Source organism: Antechinus flavipes, chromosome 5 (assembly GCF_016432865.1).
Source record: "Antechinus flavipes isolate AdamAnt ecotype Samford, QLD, Australia chromosome 5, AdamAnt_v2, whole genome shotgun sequence".
NCBI classification, from domain to species: Eukaryota; Metazoa; Chordata; class Mammalia; order Dasyuromorphia; family Dasyuridae; genus Antechinus; species Antechinus flavipes.
In genome coordinates, this window is record NC_067402.1 from 23,174,732 (window position 1) to 23,197,784 (window position 23,053).

The 23,053-nt window shown below is 37.6% G+C and overlaps 1 protein-coding gene and 1 pseudogene across 12 annotated transcripts in view; both read right to left on the minus strand.

Annotated features, from left to right (window-relative positions):
- Nucleotides 1-23,053, minus strand: part of RBMS3 (RNA binding motif single stranded interacting protein 3) — a 1,470,243-nt gene that overhangs the window by 450,875 nt on the left and 996,315 nt on the right. The gene's annotated exons all lie outside the window — the stretch shown is intronic.
- Nucleotides 16,313-19,136, minus strand: LOC127564735 (40S ribosomal protein S2-like; annotated as a pseudogene).

Below are 23,053 nucleotides of genomic sequence, written 5' to 3' on the forward strand. Positions count from 1 at the left end.
GGAACATAAAGACCCATCAGCCTTGGATTCAGGATTTCTAGATACAATTGCAGTTTCTGTGACATACTATCTATATGATCAGTATTCCAAATAATTCTTTAAAAATATAATTTACAGATGAATTGATGATTTGCATCAATGAATGAAACATTTACATTGGTAATTCCCTCCAAAAGGAAAAAAAAATAAAGGAATAAAAGAAAAAAAATCATTTTAATCGTGAAAAGAATACTGGCTTTAGAATGAGAAGACATTTTAAATCTTGGCTTAGATACTTGTTACTTATGTAACTTTGGACAAATCAATTAATCTCCCTTGCCTCAGTTTCTCCTACTGTAAAAGGAGGGGTTTGGATTAAATAACACGCAAAATACATTCCTTCCAGATATAGATCTAAGACTTTATGATCCGATGAGTTTTCTGATGTGATTTATATAAAACTGGACCAAGTGTGACTCTTCCAGACTTAAAATGTTTTTGTTTTTGTTTTTAGAGAAGTCAGGAAGATGCTGATAATGGTTTTATATTCCTAATTTATCTCTGATAGTATGTAAACATAGGTCTCATTGAGCTGGATTAGAGTCAGCTAGATTAGAAGTTGATTCCAATAATATAGTCCTGTTTTTAAAAACAGTTAAGTTTGTGGCTTCTGTCCCTCTAATTTGCACAACTGAAGCTGAAAATGGCTGGATTTTGACTGCTTTTTATAAAATGACCAATTTTCAGAATAAGCACACATCCTCCTCCTGCCGCTCTCCCTCGTATTTTTGGCCTTCAGCAATGTTTCTAATTCTGGTTTGTTTTAAAGTGGCTACTTGGCCCCCATTTACTGTTTCAAACAGTTTTGCCAGTCTGAAAAAAGAGTATCAATGTGCAAAGTGAGCACATGATAAATGATGCGTACCCTGAAAATTTCAGCAAATTTCTGGACACAACCTGAGTAAAAAAAAAATCAAGTTAAAGTCACATAACCCATTTAGGAAGGGCATTATGTGTCTGGTAGAATGTGCCTGGTATAGTGAGGGAAGGCTTCTGATTGTTTCCTTTAATGGTCATTTGAGGGAACTGGGAATGTTTAGTCTGGGGAAGACAAAGCTCAAAGCACACATAACAGTGGTCTTCAACAATTCTGGGCCCCATGGTTCAAAATGAGGAATAAGGATGGCGGATTGCAGAGAAAATGATTTGGACTTGATAGAAAGAAATATGACTGAAACATTAAAGCCATAATCTTTGCCTCCTCCCCAAGGGCATCTTAGACTCATCTCACTCAAGGCCCTCCTAGAGCAAAGCTTCTTAAATTATGGTCCATGACCCCAGATGAGGGTTTTGTAACTGAATGTGGGAGTTACAAAATTATAATTTATTAAGCATAAATGTTTGATTTATCTACCTATTCTATATGCCTAAAAATCTAGGATCGCATAAAAATTTCTCGAAGAAAAGGGGTCATGAATGGAAAAAGTTTAAGAAGCTGTTTCTTAGAGAACTTCCACCTTGCCTGACCCAGATTCAGGTATCCATGGCATTTCTAAATCTTCCTGTGTTGTTTATCCCATTTGAACATAAACTTGAAGATAGGGGCTATTTTGCTGGCTTGTATTTGTATTGTTTGTGCTTAGCATACCTGGCACATGATAAGAGCTTATTAAATGCTTGTATCTCTGCCCATCTCAAAGTGGAATGGATTTGCATCAGACATGGTGGCTAGATTACCATTGATTGGTTATATGGTAGAAAGGATTCTTGATTAGGGTAGACTGGACCAGGGCTTCTTAAACTTTTTCTCCCTGTGACCCCTTTTTGCCTGAGAAATTTTTATATGACCCCAGACAGATAAGCACATAAAATAGGTATGCAAATCAAATTTTCACTGACAATAGATCATAATTTCACAATTCCCACATTCAGTTGTATGAACCCATATGGGGTCATGACCTACATTGAAGATATTTCTGTGATTTGCCCTTAAACACAAAATTACTAAAAGCAAACTTTGTCCAATAATTTCAGAAAGCTAAAGCATTCCTGCAGATTTTGGATTCCAATAAGAAATCCTCTGGGAGTTAATAAAGATAAGTTATTTTTATAGGAATAATTTGGACTCATAACTTAAGCTTTTCTGCGTTGGAAGACATTGTGGACCTCCGTGTGATATTTTGAGAAGCGCCTATGCAGGTAATCAGCCCCTAGTTGCGAACACCAACTATGGCTCAGGGAGAATTTATATGGACAAAACTGACCCAGCAGGAGTCCAGGCCTGCTGATTTGTAGAGTGTTCCCAAGAAACAACCCTACAGCGTCAATTAGGAAATAGGAAACAGTGCTCTTTCGATTTTCTCTCACTTGTGGTAGTAATGGGACCTAATACTGTGCATTCTGATCAGTGTAGCGCCTTTACCTCTCAATGGCATTATCTACAGAAATCGTGCCATCGGTCTCAAGGAACAGAAATAATGGGCTATTAACGATGATAATATTGAAGTGTGTACAGGATAGCAGTTTTCTGCTGAGGAACTCAAAAACCTTACAACCATTTCAGTAAATCAATAAGCCCACCCAGGAAGAAGGGAGGGAAAGTATTTTGCCCCATTTTGTGTTATTTTTAAAAAATAAATAAATGGATACACAAACCAAGATATTTGTACATTGCCACTCAACAAAATCAGTGCAAGCTTAACTGGTCCAGATTGAGAATTGGGCTAACCTTGTCACTTCTGTAGCAAGAGATCACAGAATCGGATCTTGAGAAAGGTTATCTGTAGTCAGCTAATAGAATCCAATAAAGATTCTTTAAGAGTAATTACATCTTTTAAATCCTTCACAACCTGTTCCCCTTTTTTCTTTATATATATATTTTTTTACATTTTACTCTCTTCCAAATAATCTACAAACCAATAACAATGACCTTTTATTTCATTTTGAGTTCAAATCTAGCCTCAGAAACTTGCCTGCTGTGGGACTCTGAGGAAATCACCTAATTTCTGTCAGCCTCAGTTTCCTATCCAATAGCATTTACCTCCCAATGTCGTGAGGATCAAATGAGAAAATTTGTACAGAGCTTTGCAAACTTTAAAGTGCTCCATAAATTCTAGCTATTATTATTGTTATTATTACCTTCTTATTCCCCAGAGCTTAAAGCTGCTCATTAAATCCTTTTTGAACTGTGTTGTACTGAATACACAATGAAATCATGTCATGGACCAAAGGGCAAACCTTTTCCAAGATTTGCTAATAAAGGCAAAAAGCCTCTGTCATTTTCAGCTTCTCAAAGACAGGAAGTCAGAGATTCCTCCCTCTCTCAGGAAAAATGGGCATAGTAGTTATTTGCTTCCTGTTCAGGCATAGAGGGAAGTCAGAAAAAGAAATAGATCAAAGGGATTTTTCAGTCCAAAGTGGTTCTATCCAGGAAGTAAACACCATAACACACTCCAAAATATCTGCTACTTTGAGTGAAATCAAGATGCCTCTCTCTCTCTCTCTCTCTCTCTCTCTCTCTCTCTCTCTCTCTCTCTCTCTCTCTCTCTCTCTCTCTCTCTCTCCAGGGGGGATTTGCCAATTTAGGATTAAGGTCAAATTATCAGCTATTGCTTTCTTGAAAAATTGCATAATATATCATGCTACATGGTTACAGTATAATTTTGAGAAGTTGGATTTTTATGTTCTTTCAAGATCCCTTTAAACAAAAGTATTTAGTGATTCATATCTGGCCACAGACACTCCTAGCTCTGTGACCTTAAGCAAATCATGTGACCCTATTTGCCTCAGTTTCCATATCCTTAAATGAGCTGAAGAAGGAAATGGCAAATCACTTTGCCAAGAAAAGCCCAAATGGGATCATGGAAAGTTGATCACAACCAAAAAAAAAAAAATGATTGAACAATAACACTTGGTGAGACTGTGACAAAAGCTCTTACGCTTTAATAGAGTCATACTCAAATGGTAGAAACGAGTTTATTTCAAATTAAGTAGGATATTGAGACTGAGAGTCAAATGGACTTTAGGGATCCCGTGGTCCACCATTTCCCCTTCCTCCACCCTTTCCATCTCCCTTTGTGCAGAGAAGGGAAGGGACCTCCCATGTAGGTCACATTTTAAGGGTTATGAAGTATTTTACTGGTAACCTCATGAGATTAGCATTGGGAGTAACATTATTCCCATTCTACAGAGAAGGAAATGGAGGGTGTGAAAGGTTAAATTCCTTGCCTAAGGTCACACAGATGGCAAACAGCAAGTCTAGAATTTGAAGCCAATTGCTCTGCTTCAAGTTGCACATTCTGTGATTCCCTTTGTTGCACACTTAGGTGGAGGCCCGCTATAATTTAATTTAGGGTGTACCCAGTACTTGTCCCAAGCAAGTAATTAACTATTGTTTGACAATGACCTTTTGGTAAATACTCATACACATATACACAGAGATCTATGTTTTTAACATAGGATTGTGGCAAAAATGAAAATCACTCTTTACTTAGATGATTCTCAAAGTCGAATCAGTGATTTTTGAGATGGAAAAGACCTGAAAGATTATCTTGTCCCACTTTCCTATCAAAGAAGAAATCATCTCCCGAGTATCTTCATGAGGGTCATTCAGACTCTAATTAGCAAGGATGATAGCTGATTTTAACACAACAATTAAAAGTTTTCAAAGCACTTAATACAACATATATTCTCATTCAACTCTCTCGATGAACCTCTGAAATGAGTGGACAGGGGTTTTATGAACCATTTTATTGATGAGGAATATGAATCTCAGAGAGGTTAAGTGATTTCTAGAGAGTACACAGTGAGTATCAGATGGAAGATGCAAATTCAGATCTTGACAAGAACTTCCATTATATAAGCAATTCAATCCACTGTCTATCACTTAACTGTTGTAAAATATTTTTTTTTCCTTACTTCAAAATTTATTTGTTGTTGTTCAATCATGTCTGACTCTTTGGGACCTCATTTAGGATTATCTTAACAAAGATACTGGAGTGGTCTGTCATTTCCTTTTTCAGTTCATTTTACAGATGAGGAAACTGAGGCAAACAAGAGTAAGTGACTTGTTCAGGGTCACACACAGCTTGGACGTATTTGAACCTGTGTTTGAACTTATAAACATGAGTCTTCTTGATTCTATGCCCAGTGCTCTACTCACTATGTTAACTAGCTGCATTAACCATAGGGAACAATAAAATTCAAATAAATATAATTTTAAAGGAAGTCAATCATAAACTCAAAATTATTTAAAGTTGATTTTAACAGCATATGTATTTCCTTTCTCATAACAAGAACATTCTGCTTGCTGATGGCCTTTTCTGACTTGTTTTTCTTCAGAGTATATTATTAGTTGTTGTTTTTTCTCACATAGTGATAGTCATAATTACTGAGTAAACTTTGGTTCTCATTCTGCTTTCCTCCTCTGTAGGACTTCATATAAACATTCCCATAATCCCTCCTATTCTTCCTATTTGCTACTTAAGGTGCAATAATATTCAATTATTCTAATATATCACAATTTACTTAGCCATTCTCTAGTTGGAGCAGTTATGGTTGTTTTCCATTTCCCCGACTGTTTTATAGATAAAACTGTTATGAATATTTTAGATAATTCTAATTGTCTGAAATGGCTTATGCCATCCTTCTCTTCTACTTTCTACTTCTTTGGTCTTGGTTTAATTCTCTAGAGAAATAATAAGCAATTCTAAACTCCTTTTCCCATCATGGTTCTTCGAATCGTACAATAACATCAATAATATGACATAAATAAAAATAATAGATGGCATCTATATAGTACTTGAAGGTTTACAAAGAACTTTACTGACATTAATCCTATTTTCATAAAAACCTTTGCATGATAGGTGCTAAAAATGTCCTCATATGTTCAAAGAAGTAGCTGAGCAGTACATTGAGCCTAAGTCTGAAATCAGACCTGAGCTTAAATTCTGCCTCAGGTATAACTGTATGAATATGGGTATGTCACTTAACCTGTTTCCTCATCTGTAAACTGGGGATATAACAGCAGGAAATAACAGGATTGTTGTGAAGATTCAATAAGATAATATTTGTAAAGTGCTTACCACAGTGCCTGGCACCAATTGGCCATTAATGCTTACTCCATTCAGCCATTTTACAGGAAAGTAAACTGAGGCAGGTGAAGGTTAAATGACTCACCCAGAATCACACAATCTGTAAATACCTGAGGGCAGATTTTAATTCAGATCTTCCAGACTTCCATTTTATCAACCACGCTATTGCCTAGCTGCCACATTCTTCCAGTCTTATTTTTCTTTCTAGAAAGTCTTTCCTTTCCCCTCACCATGACAACACGAAAACCCTCTACATCACTCTTCAGAATTATTTGTCTATCTTAAACTATATACTCTTCTTAAGCTGAGCATCATCACACAGATTCTTATCTTTTAAACTTGTTACAATGGAAAAGTTGAGGGTTTTGGAGTTAGTGGAACCCATTTTTTAAAAAATTTCCAATAATTACAATATTCATTAAACATTTCTTCAGTTGTTCGTTACATATTGTGCAGCAAATTTCAATATTCAGCAGCCAAAAATCATATGCAGAATATGAAGAAACTAGTAATCAGATAGTGGTTCTTAGACTTACTACCGATGGGGGTGACCTTGACAAGTCATGTGACTGCTCTAACTTTGCTTTACTCCTCAGTAAAATGAATGGCTTGAGGTAGGTAACATCTATGGTCCATTGGGGCTGCAAATAGGTGAATCGATGATCTTCGCTTGCATCAGCTTTCTGAAGCAGCTTAATCTCAGGTGGGCTTGTTCAACTTTTTCTTGATTCTAGGTTTAAACCTATAGCCTCTGAATATCTTTCCCTCCTGGCTGTCATGATGGGGAAGGAGGGATGGATGGAGTTTTTTTTTTCTTTTTTTTTTTTAATACAGGTGGGACAAGATGGTTCCTGAGCTCCCCGCTAGGATGGATTTACTTATATCCAAAACAACTTCAGCTCAAAATCAGATTTAAGCAATCACATATTTATTTCCATTTCAGTTTTGTTTTACCTTTCATTCAATCTCTTGCCTCTGCTTTCAATACTTGATTACTAACTTGTTCTAACTTGATTTTTCCAAAACAAATGTTCTTTCCATATAAATGAGCATCCTTTTATAGATTCAGAAATATACATTAGGCCAGATGTCTATTTACAGAAACACACACACACACACAAACAAACCATTCTTATTAATGGCAGCAGGTCATCTATAAATAAAACGCTGAAATCACAATGGAAGGATTCTAGGTTGGATGTATGTATACATACATAAACACAGGCTTGACCCAGAGCAACTAGGAACAATGAAACACCGAGGAGAGCAGAAGACAGAGGAAAGAGAGAGATCACAAGATCCTTTGTGTCTAACTCAAAGGCACTATCCTATTTCATCGATGACCTCAGTCACCTTGTTCAAATCCCTCATTTTATAGATGGGGAAATCGAGGCTTAGGGAATATACCTTGACCAAGATCATATGGCTAATTAAGTAGCAGAGTTTGCACAGGATAAATTCAGTTCCTCTAATTCCCCCCTGAGTACATTTGATCATCACAATAAATCAATTGAGGAGACTGATGTTATTAACCCCATTTCGCAGATAAGAATACAGAGTCTCAGAGAGTTTAAGATTCTTCATGGTGTCATAACTAATAAGTAAACGGGCGGGGACAGACCCAAGTCGGCCTGGCTCCAAGCTCTGAGATTTATCCGAAAACAAAGCCATAACTTTCACCGTCTCACTCAAAATCCTTTAGGTAATTTCCTGTGGTGGCTACACGGAGTTCAAAGTCCTTAGCGTGACATTCAAAGTCCCGGACTATTTTTTTCTCTCACATTCTTCCACTAGCTCTTTCCCTCCTCCCTTCCCCCCCTCCCACGTTCCCCCGGGCGGGGGTGGGGAGTTAATCTCTTCCAAAACCAGAAAGAGCTGGGTGACTTCTTGGTTCCAAAAGACTGGCAAGATGGAAATTGATTTGTGACCTTGGGCGAGTCAATTAATCCCCCTGGGTCCTAGTGTCCTCATCTGGAAAATGAAGGCTAACACTAGATTGTCTCTGAGGTCTCTTCCAGCCCGAGAGCTCCGCTGCGGGGTGCTTTCAGCTTCTCCCGGGGCCCCCCTCCCGCCCCCTTCTCCGCCTCTATTTGCATCTGCAGATGTGGGAGAGCAAAGAATAAGGTCACAGGCTTAGCCCTTTCCCCAGCCTCTCCCAGACCACATTTGAGTATCTGGGCTCTCCGGAATCCCTGTAACTCCCTTTCCTGGGAGCAATCTTTCCTTACAGACCCTCGGAAACACTCCCCATGCAGTCACTGTCATCCCACCACTATGCTTTCAAGGTCACCTTTTCTCCAACTCTCTCTGCCTCTCCTTATCTCTGACTCTCATCTCTCCCGCCTGCTCTCTTTCCCCTCTGTTCTCTCTGTGTCTCTGTCTGTCTCTCTCTCCCTCCTTCCTTTCTTCCTCCCATCCCCTCTTCCTCCTTTCCTCTCTCTGTTCCTCCCTCTGTCTCTGTCCCTCTGTCTCTCTGTCCCTCTGTGTCTTTTCCTCTTCTCTGTCTCTGCCTCTTTCTTTCCTCTTCTTCCCTCCCTCCCTTTTCCTCCTCTTCTTCCTCCTCCTCCTCCTCTTCCTTCTCTTTCTCCTTTTCTCTTACTCCTCTCTCTCTTCCTCCTCCCCCTTCCTTCCCTCCCTCCTTCTCCTCTCCCTCTCCCCTCCCTTTCTTTTTTTTTCCCTTTAATCACTGCTCCTAGGCTAGTTTCCCAGCATCCCAAACACCAATACCCAGCTTTAGTGAATAGATTGCTTCCTGACTTTAAAAATAGAGGTCAGAAAATGGGCAGCATATCCAGCCCATTGCAGCCCCTTTCAGTCCCTAGGGCTCAGCTGCTCCTTTTGTCTCCTGTTCCATCCCAGAAACCCCCTAGAGCAGGACTTCTTAACCTAGAGTTTCTGAAACCTCTAAGAAATATATTTTGATAACTGTTTTTCAATATGATCAGCTTCTTTTCTAATTATAATCCTATACATTTTATTTTATACATCAAAAAGCCCACATTATTTTGAGGAGGGATTTCTAGGCTTCAGCAGACTGCCAAAGATGTCCCTGTGACAAAAACGGTTAAGAATCCCTGACCTGGAGAAGTAGAATGTAGGCTCCTTGAGGTCAGCCGCTGCTTCCTTTTCTGTCCACGTTTGGCCCAGTATCATACAATCACTTAAAATAAGTTTATGAATTCAAATGCATTTCAGGCCTGATCCCTCCCTTCTTCCTGATACTGTACATCCATATATCCCAGTTATTCTACACCCAAAGTTAAATTTCAGTCAGCCTCCTTTCCTGAATTCTCACGGATCTCTGAACATAAAGTGGTAGAATGGATAATTCTGTAGTTCAACTCCAAACCAAGACATTTCCCAGCCCATGTGACCCCTTAAACTCATAGAGGCTCAACTTCTTCATTTCTTAATGATGACGATTCTTCCTCAGGTAGTGGTGACATGGAAGTGACATGATGGCTAATTGATTGAAATCAGGATGACTCAGGTTCAAAATTAATGTTGACCCTTAGTAGCTAATTAATTCTAAGCACATCTTACTTTCAAAAGGCTCCTTCTACTACTTCTCCAAACCAGTCAAAACCTCCAAGATATTCAACAAAAATGGAATTCTTTAGTTCTGAACAAGATTCATTGTTTATTTTCAGTTATCTGTCCGACACACATATATAGTACCCATAAACATACACAAAGTATATCTACTATATACATAGTATATACATATGTGTATATATGTATATATACCATATATACATAGAAGTGCATATGTATACATATATACAAACATAGGTAAATTATAAAGGCACATGCATATATATATATATATATGTTTATACATATATACATATATATGTTTCATACATACTGATAGATTTCTATAAGTTGTCTATTAGATTGTCCTTCAAGTTCTGGTTCATAGATCGGCTAAATACATCACTTTTTTCCTGCATCAGTGGTAAGACCAAATTTTTGTAAATGATAAAAAAAATCTCATTTATGAGAATTTTTGATCGCTAGCAAACAAAATCAGCACAGTGTTATCTATGAATCAAAGAATCTAGGAGACTATATCATCTAGAGGAAATTTGACATTGACCCTGGACCCTGTTCTGGCAGCCTCCATCATGTGGTACAAGCACCTTGGGTGAAAAGAAAGACAAAGATCTTTTGGTTTCCATAAGATGGTGGATACAATCAGAGATAACCTAGAAGGATTGTTATCTTCATGAAAAAAGAAAGAACTCAGCATAGAAAGCACTGATACTTAAAGTCTAAAAATCTGAGAATTTTGGCCAGTATTTCAGTTTTCCTATAGAACTTGGGATACTCAACCCTGGATTTCCTTAAGGACTTGAATAAATCAATTTCCAAAACATGCTTCAACATTGAGTAGTGAATTGAGAACCAGATTTGTAGACAAGGACACTTAGATTCAAATATTATAGCTGATATACCCTTGAATCTACATCATGCTAACGTAGCTATTCATTCCAAAATGATATATTAACATTTGTTTTCTCTATTTCTCCAAAGTCAATGTATTATTTTTTTCTCAAAAGGCTGGTGCCCAAACACAATTTGAAATCTAAGGTCTTAGAAATCATTTACTGCAACTCATCTATATAATAGATGAGTAATTGAGAGCCCAGAGAGCTTCAGTAAGTCACTAGCTATGTAACATCAACCAAAATTTGAATGAGATGTCCTGAGTTTGGTTTTCTCTCCATTACAAAAGCAAGCTTCATATAGTATAGACATGTAAAATATTTAAGCATATATATGCTTGCATGAAACAAAATGAGATACATTCTCAAAGACTAAAAAGCTTCCATTTATGGAGAGTAAAGTAAAAATAGCAATGAAAAACCCCAAATTAGCAAAAAAAAATGGGTCTATTGAACTCTTAGTCTCTCCCTTCAGAGAAAGAAGAGCAAAAGTCCTGGGTTCAAACCCCAGGTCTCATACTTTTACATAAAATATTGGATAGATAGATAGGCAGACATAGATCACACTATTGACTTGGGTTGAACTTGCCATCAGTAAAAAGCCTTAATTCTTTTTCAGACAAATGAATGTATGGGCATATCTCCCCCATCTCGAACTTGTGAAGTTGATTTTTGGACAGAAGTGTGAGACTTTGCATTGATCTCTATTAAATTTCACCTTATTTGATTTAGCACAAGCCAATAGACACTATTTCACAATGGCATTTGGTTATCTTCAGGGCCCTTCCTCTGAATAACAGGAGACTTTTGCTGATGCGTCTATTACCATTGGCTTAAGGACAGTTGAAAAACTGCTTCTGGAAGCTGCCTCTTAAAGTCATAGCAATTAAAATAAATTATGGGTAGCCAGTGGGATGAAAACTAATTATTTCTTGACATTGAGTAGATTACACCTCCTTTTAAAATTCTTGTGATAGTTTTTTAAAATACCCCTTTAAAAACTTTATAATAAAATTCAATATTATTATTTTAAAAAAGAACTTCTAAAGATTTCTTGTTTGAAGGTAAAATCTTAACTGAGGCTTGAAGGAAGCCATCAGAATCAGAAGATAATGATGGAAGAAGAACATTCCAGGCAAGGTGGGACAGCCAAGGGAAATGTCACAGTTTCTTTTTTCAATTAGTGCAAAACCTTGAATAATTCTGTTTTAGAGTTTTCTTTCTGGAGGGAGTAGGGTTGGGAGTAAACAGTGAGATTTTGTTGAATATGTCATAATACACACACATATATACAAATATCTCTTACGTGCTTTTTTCATCAAATTTTTAAATTTATCCATTCACTTTTTAAAGAAACAATATGGCTGACTCATAAGAGTTGGGGTCATGGTTGATATTTGAGATCTGTCATATCTTTGGCTTCATAATTTCCCTTGCCAAGGCAGAAGCTTAAGCAAAACATTCCCCTGTATAGTAAGACTTGGATGGAACTTCTGTATTTTGCTCTGATTTCCAGTCATGAAACCTTAGAAATCAAGGTATTATCATTGTGGCACAATTCTTTCTTTTCATGTTGAAATTGCTAAGGAAGGAAGGAAGGAAGAAAAGAAGGAAGGAAGGAAGGAAGCAAGCAAGCAAGGAAGGAAGGAAGGAAGGAAGGAAAGAAGGAAGGAAGGAAAGATAGAAAGAAAGAAGGAAAGATAGAAGGAAAGAAGGAAAGATGGAAGGAAAGAAGGAAAATTAGAAAGAAGGAAAGAAGGAAAGAAAGAAAGAAAAAGAAAGAGAAAGAGAAAAAAAGAGAGAGAAAGAAAGAAAGAGGAAGAAAGGAAGGAGAAAAAGAAAAAAAAAGAAACAGGAAAAAAGAAAAAGAATAAGAAAGAAACAAAGAAACCTCTCTGTCCTAGATCACTAGACTTTATATCAGAGGACCTGTGTGATGTGAGACACACTGCTTGACCTATCACTTGGCCATTTTCTTTAAAACAAGATAATTCTAAATTCTCCTGCAATTCTAACTATATTGCATTGTGATTCTTACCTATCTAAATGTAAGCTTCCTGAGGCAGATATTATTATATTTTTGTTTTTATATGTACTGACCCTAGATCAAGCTAGCATTGAAATCTTGCTTAATTGATTAATAACAGGCACTTAATTAATAATGCTTATTAAATTTTAGTGAATTGAGGCCTTTTCTTTCTCCCTCTTCTCTTTCTTTTCTCCTCTCTCCTCTTCATCTCCATTTTCTCTGACAAAGAACCCCCAGTTGAAAATTTATCACAGTGAGTTTGTTTTTCCTCAGAATACAAGTCAAATTTGTATCTTTTCTCCCTCTGTAAATCATTTCAGACTATTTTCACTGTTGCCAAACCAACCTCTTCAAGGGCATTACAGCCAAGTGTACAAGGGTATATACCACATTTGACCGAATGCTGGAGAGATCCCCAGCTTTTTCCCTGCTGAGGAACGCCCTAGGGAAGGGCAAAGTGAGAGGAAGAGAACTGTTCCATCTTTACATCTGTCAGCCATCTCCTTTCCAGCAGATCAATAAAAACCAGGAGTAAACTTGTTCTCCAGAGAAGAAGAAACTGTCAGTTCCTTTGCTGTCTCAGCCCTTCAGTTTTCTGGACAGTAACCATTGATGGCTGTCTGAGCAATGCCAGTTGGATATCTGAATCAATGAATAGAAGAGGAGTTGTGGGAGGCTTTTGAAAGGCAAGGCTAATAATATGGGTTTCATCTTGGTTGTATATACCAGACATGGACAATTTCTGGTGATCTGCTGAAGTAAAGTTTACCCTAACTAACCACACCAATACAATAGGCTGAGTTTTTATTATGCTGCATTAGGAACTCTCTAGTAAATGGAAAAGAGAATGGGCCCACAATCCTTGGACTTTGTTAGTTTTTGGCTTCTCTAAATGCCAATAATTTAAAAGAGTTCGTGTAGCAGAGCTAACAGAGCTTCTGAGGGAGATGAGTTGCTAGATCCTTGTGAGGGGGATAATATGAAACATCAGCTTGAAATAATGGATAGACATATATCATGGAAATGAAGTAAGAAGACTAGCTTGTTTTTCTCTCCATCATTTAAGAAACAGAACAATATTCCAAAGCTCTACTTTTACAAAAGGACTAGGAACTAAAAAAACATGGAAAGAAAGATGAACGAAACTTAATTACACCCCCCACCCAATTCCCAGATGGAAACCTTGGGAGATTTAACAGATGTTTTGTAATATCTTAAGTGGCCATCAATCTTCAAATCATTGTTCTTATCTTTTGTCCACAAGAAGGATCAGAAGAAGAAATTACATCAAATTTCATCCAAATATTAATATCAAGAATGAATGCTTTGAGCATCAAAGCTGTCCAATCCTGGCCAAGGAGAAAGGGAAGGAGGTTTAGAGATTCTGTATCCAAAGATTCAAATGGAGGCTAAACAATCATTAAGTTTTTGACAATTTGTTTCTATTTCAGGATAACTCAACATTTACTGAATCCCTATTGTGTTTCAAGTCAAAGTGTTGACATTTGACTGGGGGGGAAAGGCATTCACAAATATGTAGATACTCTGTGTGTATGTTTGGGTATACATATATACATACCTATGTGTATATATATATATATGTATGTGTATATATATACATGAAATAAAAACAAAATCAATTAGGAGGATAGTAACATTTGCAGGTAGAGTGCGGGGTCACAAAAGGCATGAGGAAAGATAGGGACTCTATAACATGGAAATGAGGAGGAACAGTTATATGAAGGAAGGTGGATGATGAAATATCATGTATGAGGAATAGCTAGCACTCTACTTTGTTTAGAATATAGGCTTCCCTTCATCCATCTCTCCTCTCTCTCCCTCCCTCCCTCCCTTGTCTCTCACACCTTAAAAGACCCAGTCTGACTCAAGCACAAAGGCAAAGCTTTTATCTTCATCAAGGTAATCAAATATAAAGACAAAGAACATGTATGACTCCTTGATGAACATGTGTATAACTGATACTTGTAGATAGCTCACAGTTAAAACTTTTTGAACATCTTTTATATACATTTGCTTTTTTGCTTACACTATAAATCTGCAAGGTGGATATTGTCCATATCATTGCTTCCATTTTTTTGTAGATTAAAAATAAAAACTGACATCCCAGGGAAAATGAGTCGCCAATGATCACACAATTTGTCATTTTAGAGATGGATTTTGCTACTCTTCCTCACACAAGACCCTCCATTTCCTGACTCTGGGCATTTCCAGGGACTGTCGCTTATGCCTGGAATTGTCTCTCTCTCATCTCCATGTGCTGCTTTCCTTGACTTTCTTCAAATTCCACTTAAAATCCCACCTTTAATATGAAAATTTTCCCAGTCCCTCTTAACATGTCACTTCTCACTGATGACTACCTTTCCTCCAATTTATCATGTATCACACTTGTTTCTACAATCATTTGCATATTGTATTTCTATTAGATAGAGAGCTCTCAAAAGGCAGGGAATGTTTCCTTTTCTTTGGAAATTCAGGACCTAATTAGGTACAATGCTTAGCACCTACTGGGAACTTTTTTTTTTTACTCTAAGTCTAGGGTTCTTTTCATTACTCATTCTCAGAGATAAGGGGACTAGGAATATGGAATATTATGTAACTGTTAGATCCAGTTGATGAGCTGGCTGGCTAGATGAACTGCCTTAATTTTTTCCCTCTTTCATTTTTCAGTCTTTGACATTAAGAGATGGCTCATTGAGGAGGAAAAAGGGAAGAAACATATAATTGGAAGTAAAGGTAACATAAAAAAAAACCATCAATAAAAACAAAATTAAAATAAAAATATAATGTTTTTGAAATCTTTTAAAAGGTAACTAATTCCTAAGTTATCCAGAATGACTCATTACATCCAGGCTGATTAAGGATTTTCTCTCATAGGTATCATTATGTAAAGAGGGGTGACCTTTCTCCTCTGTATATTTGAAAGATGAGGAGACCCTCAGGAGGAGGTGATGATACCCTAGGGTTGGTGCTGATGCTGTAGGAGATGGCTGGACTAATGCCAACTAGCATCACTAAGCTGATTTTCCTCTTGCAATATACCAAATTGAAATAATGGATTTAATCTCTGACCTTATCCCATATCTAACTGGTGGCACAATAAATAAAGTGCTGGGTCTGGAGCCAGAAAGTCCTGAGTTCAAGAGCCTTAGATATTAAACTAGCTGCATGATCCTGGACAAATTCCTTAAGCTCTTTGCCTCAGTTTCCTTAACTGTAAAACCGGAATGTTAATAATAGCACCTACTTCGCAGAATTATTGTATGAATGAGATGATATTTGGAAACATATTTAATACAGCACCTGGCACATAGTAGGTGCTATAAAAATACTTTTTTCTTGCTTTACATTATTACTAGCCATTGTTATTCCCATATACATGGATGTGCTTGATAAATATTTTTTAAATGAAAGAAGCTATTCTCATATGTAAAAATGTAATTTGCTTTGAACCTTTCTAGAGTTATAGATCAATTTAGGAAACACTTGGAATTCATAAGCAGCCTCTTTTTTTTTCTCCTCTTAGATATTTTTAAATATACCCTATTACAGTTTCAGAGCAGAATGAAAAATATCTGTTTGAAGTTCCCCAAGTGAAAGAAGCAATGGCAAACTTTCCCTTAACCATCTTGGTTTGCAAAGTCTGCTTTGGCAGATTTTCCACAAAAGGATGGTTTTTTTGAAGTTTCTTCTCTTTTGACAGACCTGGCACTTCCTTCTGTATTGATACACCAAAATGTCTCAGGGATCTACATTTGTTTAAAAAAAATGGTATTTATTCAAATGTGTGGAATGCTAGTGGGAAGGGGTATACAGAATTACTGCCCTTGGACAATTCTTATAATTCTTTTTTTAAGTAGAGACTGTTCAATTTATTCCCTGTTTATTAAAAAAAATAAAAATCTATGTGGTTGCCACACCAGCTTCCTGCAGCCTCTGGACAGACACGTGAGTGTGAGTCTTCACAAGGTGGTCAGTAAATTCCTGATAGGAAAACTTAGTGAACACAGCCTGCTTCCACAGGTCTGGGGTTAAGATAGCTATATGTTCTGGAGAAGGCATCAAAGGTAGCTTTAGCAAAGTGGCCCAGAGTGGCAATACGGCCTCTTGCAGAAGTACAGCAGTCATCCATTCCAGTCATCATCAGGAGTTTCTTAGGTACAGGAGCTGAGACAAACAAGTACCTTTAGGGGCAGGGATGAGAATACCCAGGGATCTTGCAGGAAACTGTGTGGGGCTTACCAATCCTGTTCCTCACAGTGGCCACATCTCACAGAAACAACAGACAACTAAACCAGAATAATGGCACCATGAATAACTGTGGCCACTTCCTTGGAGTGCTTGACACCCAGGTCTATGTGGCCATTGGGGTTGCCAATGGCCAAGGAAGCCTTCACCATGTTCTTTTGTCCAGGTCTAGTTTGTTTTTGCACAAAACCTTCAGGATCTCAACTTTCAATGAAGAACAAAAGAAGTCTATGATCTGAGACTCCTTGGTAGAAAGAGAAAAAAGAAAGATCTTTTCCAAAGATTTGATATTCATATCCTTGACTACCTGGCTCAGCTTAGTGACAAGAACCCATCCTTGTCTTTGGCTGTTCCTCTAAGATCCCAGAGCCATGGGACTTATGATTCTTATATATTTTCTTCTGATAATTCTTATACAAATATAGTGGTCTCTACAAATTTTGATTTTTTTTTTTTTTTTGTATACCAGCACATACTCCAAGATTTGAATCTTTCTTAATATTTCTATTATACATTTCCTTTAAATTCATATAGCTGCCCCAACAATGCATTTCCAACCACTTGTTGGGCATCCCCGATTGTATGTCACCTCTCTCCTATCAGCTCAAATTCAGCACTTTACAAACTAAATTCACCTTTCCCCCTAAAATCTGCCCTTCCTTTTGACTTCCCTATTCCCACCAACCATCCTCCAAGGCACCCAGGAAGTAGCAAGGGAATCAACCTCTCATAACTACCATTTAGTGTCAAAATACCATAAAACTGTCATCCTTGTATCAGCCCTCTCCTTTGTAACCACTGTACTTCAGTTCCTTATGACTCCTCTTCTAAAATATTGTTACAAACTCCTTTTCCTCATTGTTATAATCTTTGAAGGGTCTAGCCAACTTCAACTTCATTGCTCACTCTTATCTACAATTCATTTCTAACACACTGAGTTTTTTGGTCACTGTTCTTTTCAACAACTTTCAATAACTCTCCATGACAAAAGAATAACTCCTGAACAGCATTTGTGATCGATCATAATCTGGCCCCAAGCTACCTTTCTAGCCATATCTAATAAGTCTCACTTTTTTTTTTTTGTCCTCTACTTTCCAGTCACACCATACTACTCATTACCTCTCATCCTCATCTTGCCTTCAGGCCTAGAACACACTCTCTACCCTTTCCTTTACCCTACCTTAAAGGCCCAAATTCATGAAGGGCTGAATGAAAGCTCCACTTAAGGCCTTCTTTGAAACCTTGCCCCATCATGTCCCTTCTACCTACTAAGAATTTTCCTCACTTTTTTTTTTAACTTCATCCTCTCCTTTGCTCTCACAACATTTTCTGAGGCAAGCTGCTGACCATTTTTAGACTCAAAGCCAGTTGTTAGAAAATTTGGCACACTGGGATGGATGGCCTCATAATTGGGATCTGGCTTGAAACCCCATATACATATATAGAATGAAAACTCCTTGAGATAGGAGATGCTTCATGTTTTTGTATCCACAGAAGCTATCACAACACCTGGGAAAGCATATAATAGTGTGTGTGTGTGTGTGTGTGTGTGTGTGTGCGCGCGTGTGTTTATTTTGGTCTGGAGATATAAAACCACAAACACACATACAACATATCAAACCATACAGATTTATTTTTGAACCGAAACCAAACCAAATGGAGGTTGGATGATGAGCAATATTAAGAGGAGATTTCTATTCCTGTGCAGATTAGGCTAGACCCATTCCAACTAGGAGGTTATATGACTTATTTTTTTCCAGGAAAGACAGGCCTGGTCTTAATCTCAAGAGTTCATAATTTAAAGACTACAATGTGGGGAACCTACAAAAAACCATTTCCCCTCACTATACCCCTAGAAAATAAGTTCCATTTTGTGCTACGTCTGAAGGTAAGGATTAAAATTTTTCATTCCCCTGCCTTATAATGCCTTCTCAAGAACCTACAATTCATAAAAGCAATGCTACAATAACTTCAAAGGCACCCCAGCCCCCATCTCTGGGAACATGCTGGAGAAACCATTTAAGCCCCAAACAATACTCAGGTTTCACATTGCAGCACCTGTATAGTCTGAAGAGAAATGCTTTCTTTTTTTCATTGTAAGAGGGTAATACAGACAGGCAGAGAATGCGGCCATTCATTTTCCCTTTCTTTCCATTTAGAATTAAGGGTTGCATCACAGTGAAATAATTAATTGACCTGCCCCGAGAACAAATAAATCACACACTCAATATGCTTCTTGGAATGTGCCGCCCGTTCCACAGGCAGCGTGGGCCGGGGCTCTAACGTATGAGCTTGGTAAGCCATCCTGACAGGTCTAAGCATTGCGCCTCACACTCACAAGGTTACAGTAGTGAGATATGACAGAAAGTGTGGTGTAGCCACAATATCGTATGTTCCAAATCAGCGAGAATCATAACAGCAAACACAACAACACCAAATATAATGGAGCATGGGATGCAAACAACAGGGAAGCAAGATAGAATGAGTTCACCAATCATTTCAAGCTTGGGCACATAATTCAGAGAATATCTTTTCCAGTGATGGGGGTGAGGAAAGAAATTAAACACTATGTTATCACCAATGCAGTTACTACTAAAAGAGAGAGAGAGAGAGAAGAGAAAAAGAAAAGCAAGGGGGAGAATAAAATCCTCTTTTTTCTTAAACTCAAATCTCCAAAATAAAACAAGAGGAGATCATAGTGATGGGTGGAGGGATGGGTGAATGAATGATAAAGAAACATAGATAAAAAAAAGCAAAGCAACAGAGACAGAAAAGACGGAGAGTGAGAGGTAAGAGTACGAGTACACAAAAGATAAAGAGAGAGACACGTATACACATAGAGAGAACATGAGACATAAAAAGGAGATAGACATGGAGCAAGCAAGAAAGAAGAAGATGTGGAGAAAATGCAAAAGAGAGAGAAAAAGAGAGACACACAGAGAGAGATAGGGAGAAAAAGAGAGAGACATAGAGAAAAAGAAAGACAGAGAGACAGAAACATACAGAGAGAACATGAGACAGAAAAAGAAGATAATGGTGGAGAAAGCAAGAGAGAAGAAGAGGTGGAGAAAGAGAGAGAAAGAAAGAGGCAGAAAGACGCAGAGATACACTGAGAGAGATCTTGCTTGAGAGACTTTTTTTTTTTTTTTTTTTTTTGGTGAGGGGAGTCTTCCAGATGTTTTTATTTCAGAAAGTGGCACAAATCAAACAGAACTCTGGGACCACACGCCATTTCAACTTTCCAGAGATTTTTTTTCCCCTTCTTGTTAAGTGGTTCAACATTCCTTACTTGGCAAGAATCTATATGTCTACTTTCTCCTGAGAAGATTCAACGTGCTTTTTGGAAAAAAAATTCATGCAGGCTCTGGCTTAGTTTTGGAAAGCTCTTAAGGATAACTTTTACTTGTTCATAAATACATCAAGTTATGGGGACATGTCAGGCCAATCAAGTCCAGAACTGGGGGAAATCTTTCTTTTTGTGTGTCTGGTGGGGTGGGTTGTCCGGGGGAAAAGGAAGAGTATCTTTTCCTGAATTGAGCCAAGCAATCTTAACCTATCATTCCAGGCATAGCTTTTCCCCCAGCGATTTAACTGTGTTTACTGGCCAGAGAGAGCTAATGACATATCCAACACTTTGGTACTTTACTAGTGTGACACCTATTCAGATTGATCTATCAGAGGTCTTCCAAGAACAGGGTTTTCTAGGTCATGACTGCAGACTGGGACAAAGATCAAGCATCTCTCTTGCTGCAGACCTGTCCCTGAAGGTAAGGGATACTCAGATACCCCACTAGATCTGCGATATCATTCATTCAGAAACTCTCTCATGATATAGCTCACAAGTGACTTTCATCCAAATATCTCACAAAAATCACTACAAGCGCTCGACCAATGTACTGGAAGTCTTCCGTGATTTATCCTGCTTATGTAGTAAACATTTAATAAATGTTTATTGACTGATGGATATTTCAAATGGGCCAGTGGAACACTCTGGTGGTTTACTGGTCATCCTTTGTAAGTCAAAGAAAGGAGAGAAATGATTTTGTATATTCTGAGATCTCAAAGAACAAAAATATAGATTTCATAAGAAGAAATTTGTGTGTGTCTGTGTGTGTGTGTGTGTATGTTTGTTTGGAGTTATATTTATTTCCCAAAGCTTGACCCACTATCTAAAAACCCTCAAATAAGTAATCTTATAGCCACTCGATTCCCATATTTTATGATTATCTCCTATGGGTCATCATTATGCTAACTTTAAAAATAATAATACCCAACAATCTGGCCACCCTTGGCTCCAATATGCACAAGCAGGATTCAGACACACAAGATGAAGGTCATTATCTCTCTTGCAATCACTGCAATCCCCCCAGCAAAGTAGCAAAAGTCATATGAAACCATTTCTCAGACAAAGGAAAGCATTCTGAAAGTCTCCAGTTAACCCTCCTACCCCCTTAGTCCCTGTAAATAGTCATGTATTTACATGTTAAATTGTTCTATTGTTTCCAGCCAGTGACATTGAAAGAAATACACCATCCATATTTCAGCTTGATAGTTTCTTTAAGGATAGTTTCCAAAATACACAACATTATTTGATTTTAAAAAACAAAAGTTTAATCCTGAACTGGATTGGATTTTTTTTTTCATAGATTTCTATTTCACCAATCCTTCCCCTTCCCCCTACACTACAAAATTTGTCTGCTACTTCATTAACATATATTCACACTGTAATTATATTTGGTGAATATATAACTATATTCACCAAACTTGTTCACTGACACATAATGTCAGTGGATATGTCATCTGGGCTGCTGAAAGCCATGGAACTGTACTTGAAGGCTGATGGGTAATCAAGGCTCATTTAAATTGTAATTAATTTGTCACCACCCTGATGATCTGAAATAAATTTCATCTAACATACCACTGCCAGATATCTTCATGGTCTAAGAGGTTAATCTAATTCAAAAATAAATAAAGAAAGAGAATCCCTCCAAATCTGAAAACTAGTCATCTTAAACTTCTTAATGCTAATGAAAAGCATAAATAATCTTTACACAATCTTTGACATTGAGGAAATCTGGGTTTTCCCCCACCTATGGTATGCCTGTAGGAAAGACAATGTCGGCATTGTTCCATTCCCCTTCAAAGGATATAGACTTATTTGGCTATACCAACAAAATGAGACTTCCTTTTTAGAAAAAGTAAAACGGATGACCTTATTTCACCCAAGCCAAGACTTGGGACTTAGATAATGGGGAAAAAACCAATTTCATAGAACCCAGCTTCCAAAATACCAATGAATTTGGTCTCAGCATGCATAGGCAGCCATCCAGGTATGTAGACTCAAAAGGAAGATTTTTATTTTTGAACTCATGGGACGTTCTCCAAAGAATGATGTCTTATCATGCTCCGAATTAGAATGAACTTTATACATGTATACCCATATACGTGTGCGTCTATATTTTAATGTTGAGATAGAGACAAATCTAGTTCAGAACATCACTAGAAACAGCTTTTCCCCATCCAATGAGGTTGATTTCCTGAGTTACTTCCTTTTTCCAACTGATTAGAAGAAAGAAAAATTTTATTGAGGAAACATTTGTTTCAGTTGAAGTTGCTGTAGCAGAAACTTACTCAGCAGGTAAAATGGTGAACTGGAAGTTGCCAAGGGTAAAATTACTACTAATAGCTAGCATTTATATATTCTTGTATGCTTTATGAAGCATTCTTTGTATTACATTTATCATTCCATTGGATCTTCATAACAACACCATGAATTGCTGCTGAGTTGTCTTCAGTCAGATGTGACTTTTTGTGACCCCATTAGAGTTTTTGCGGCCGAGATACTGGAGGATTTTTCCATTTGCTTCTCCAGCTCACTGAACAGATGAGGAAACTGAGGCAAACAGCATTAAATAACTTGTCCAGAGTCATGTAGAAAGTAATTATCTGAGATCCCTGACTTCAAGTCCAATATTCTATTCACTGAGCCACCTAGCTACTTATCCCCATGAATTAGGTGTTCTTATTATCTCCAAGGATAGCAAAGTAGTACAGTAAGTAAAATGCTGGGCCCTAGTGTCAAGAAAACTCATCTTCCTGAGTTCCAACCTGGTCTCAAACACTTACTAGCTGGGCAAATCACTTAACCTTGTGTGAGTCAGTTTCCTCATCTATAAAATGAACTGCAAAAGGAAATGGCAAACCACTGCCAAGAAAACCCCTAACAGGATCACTAAGAG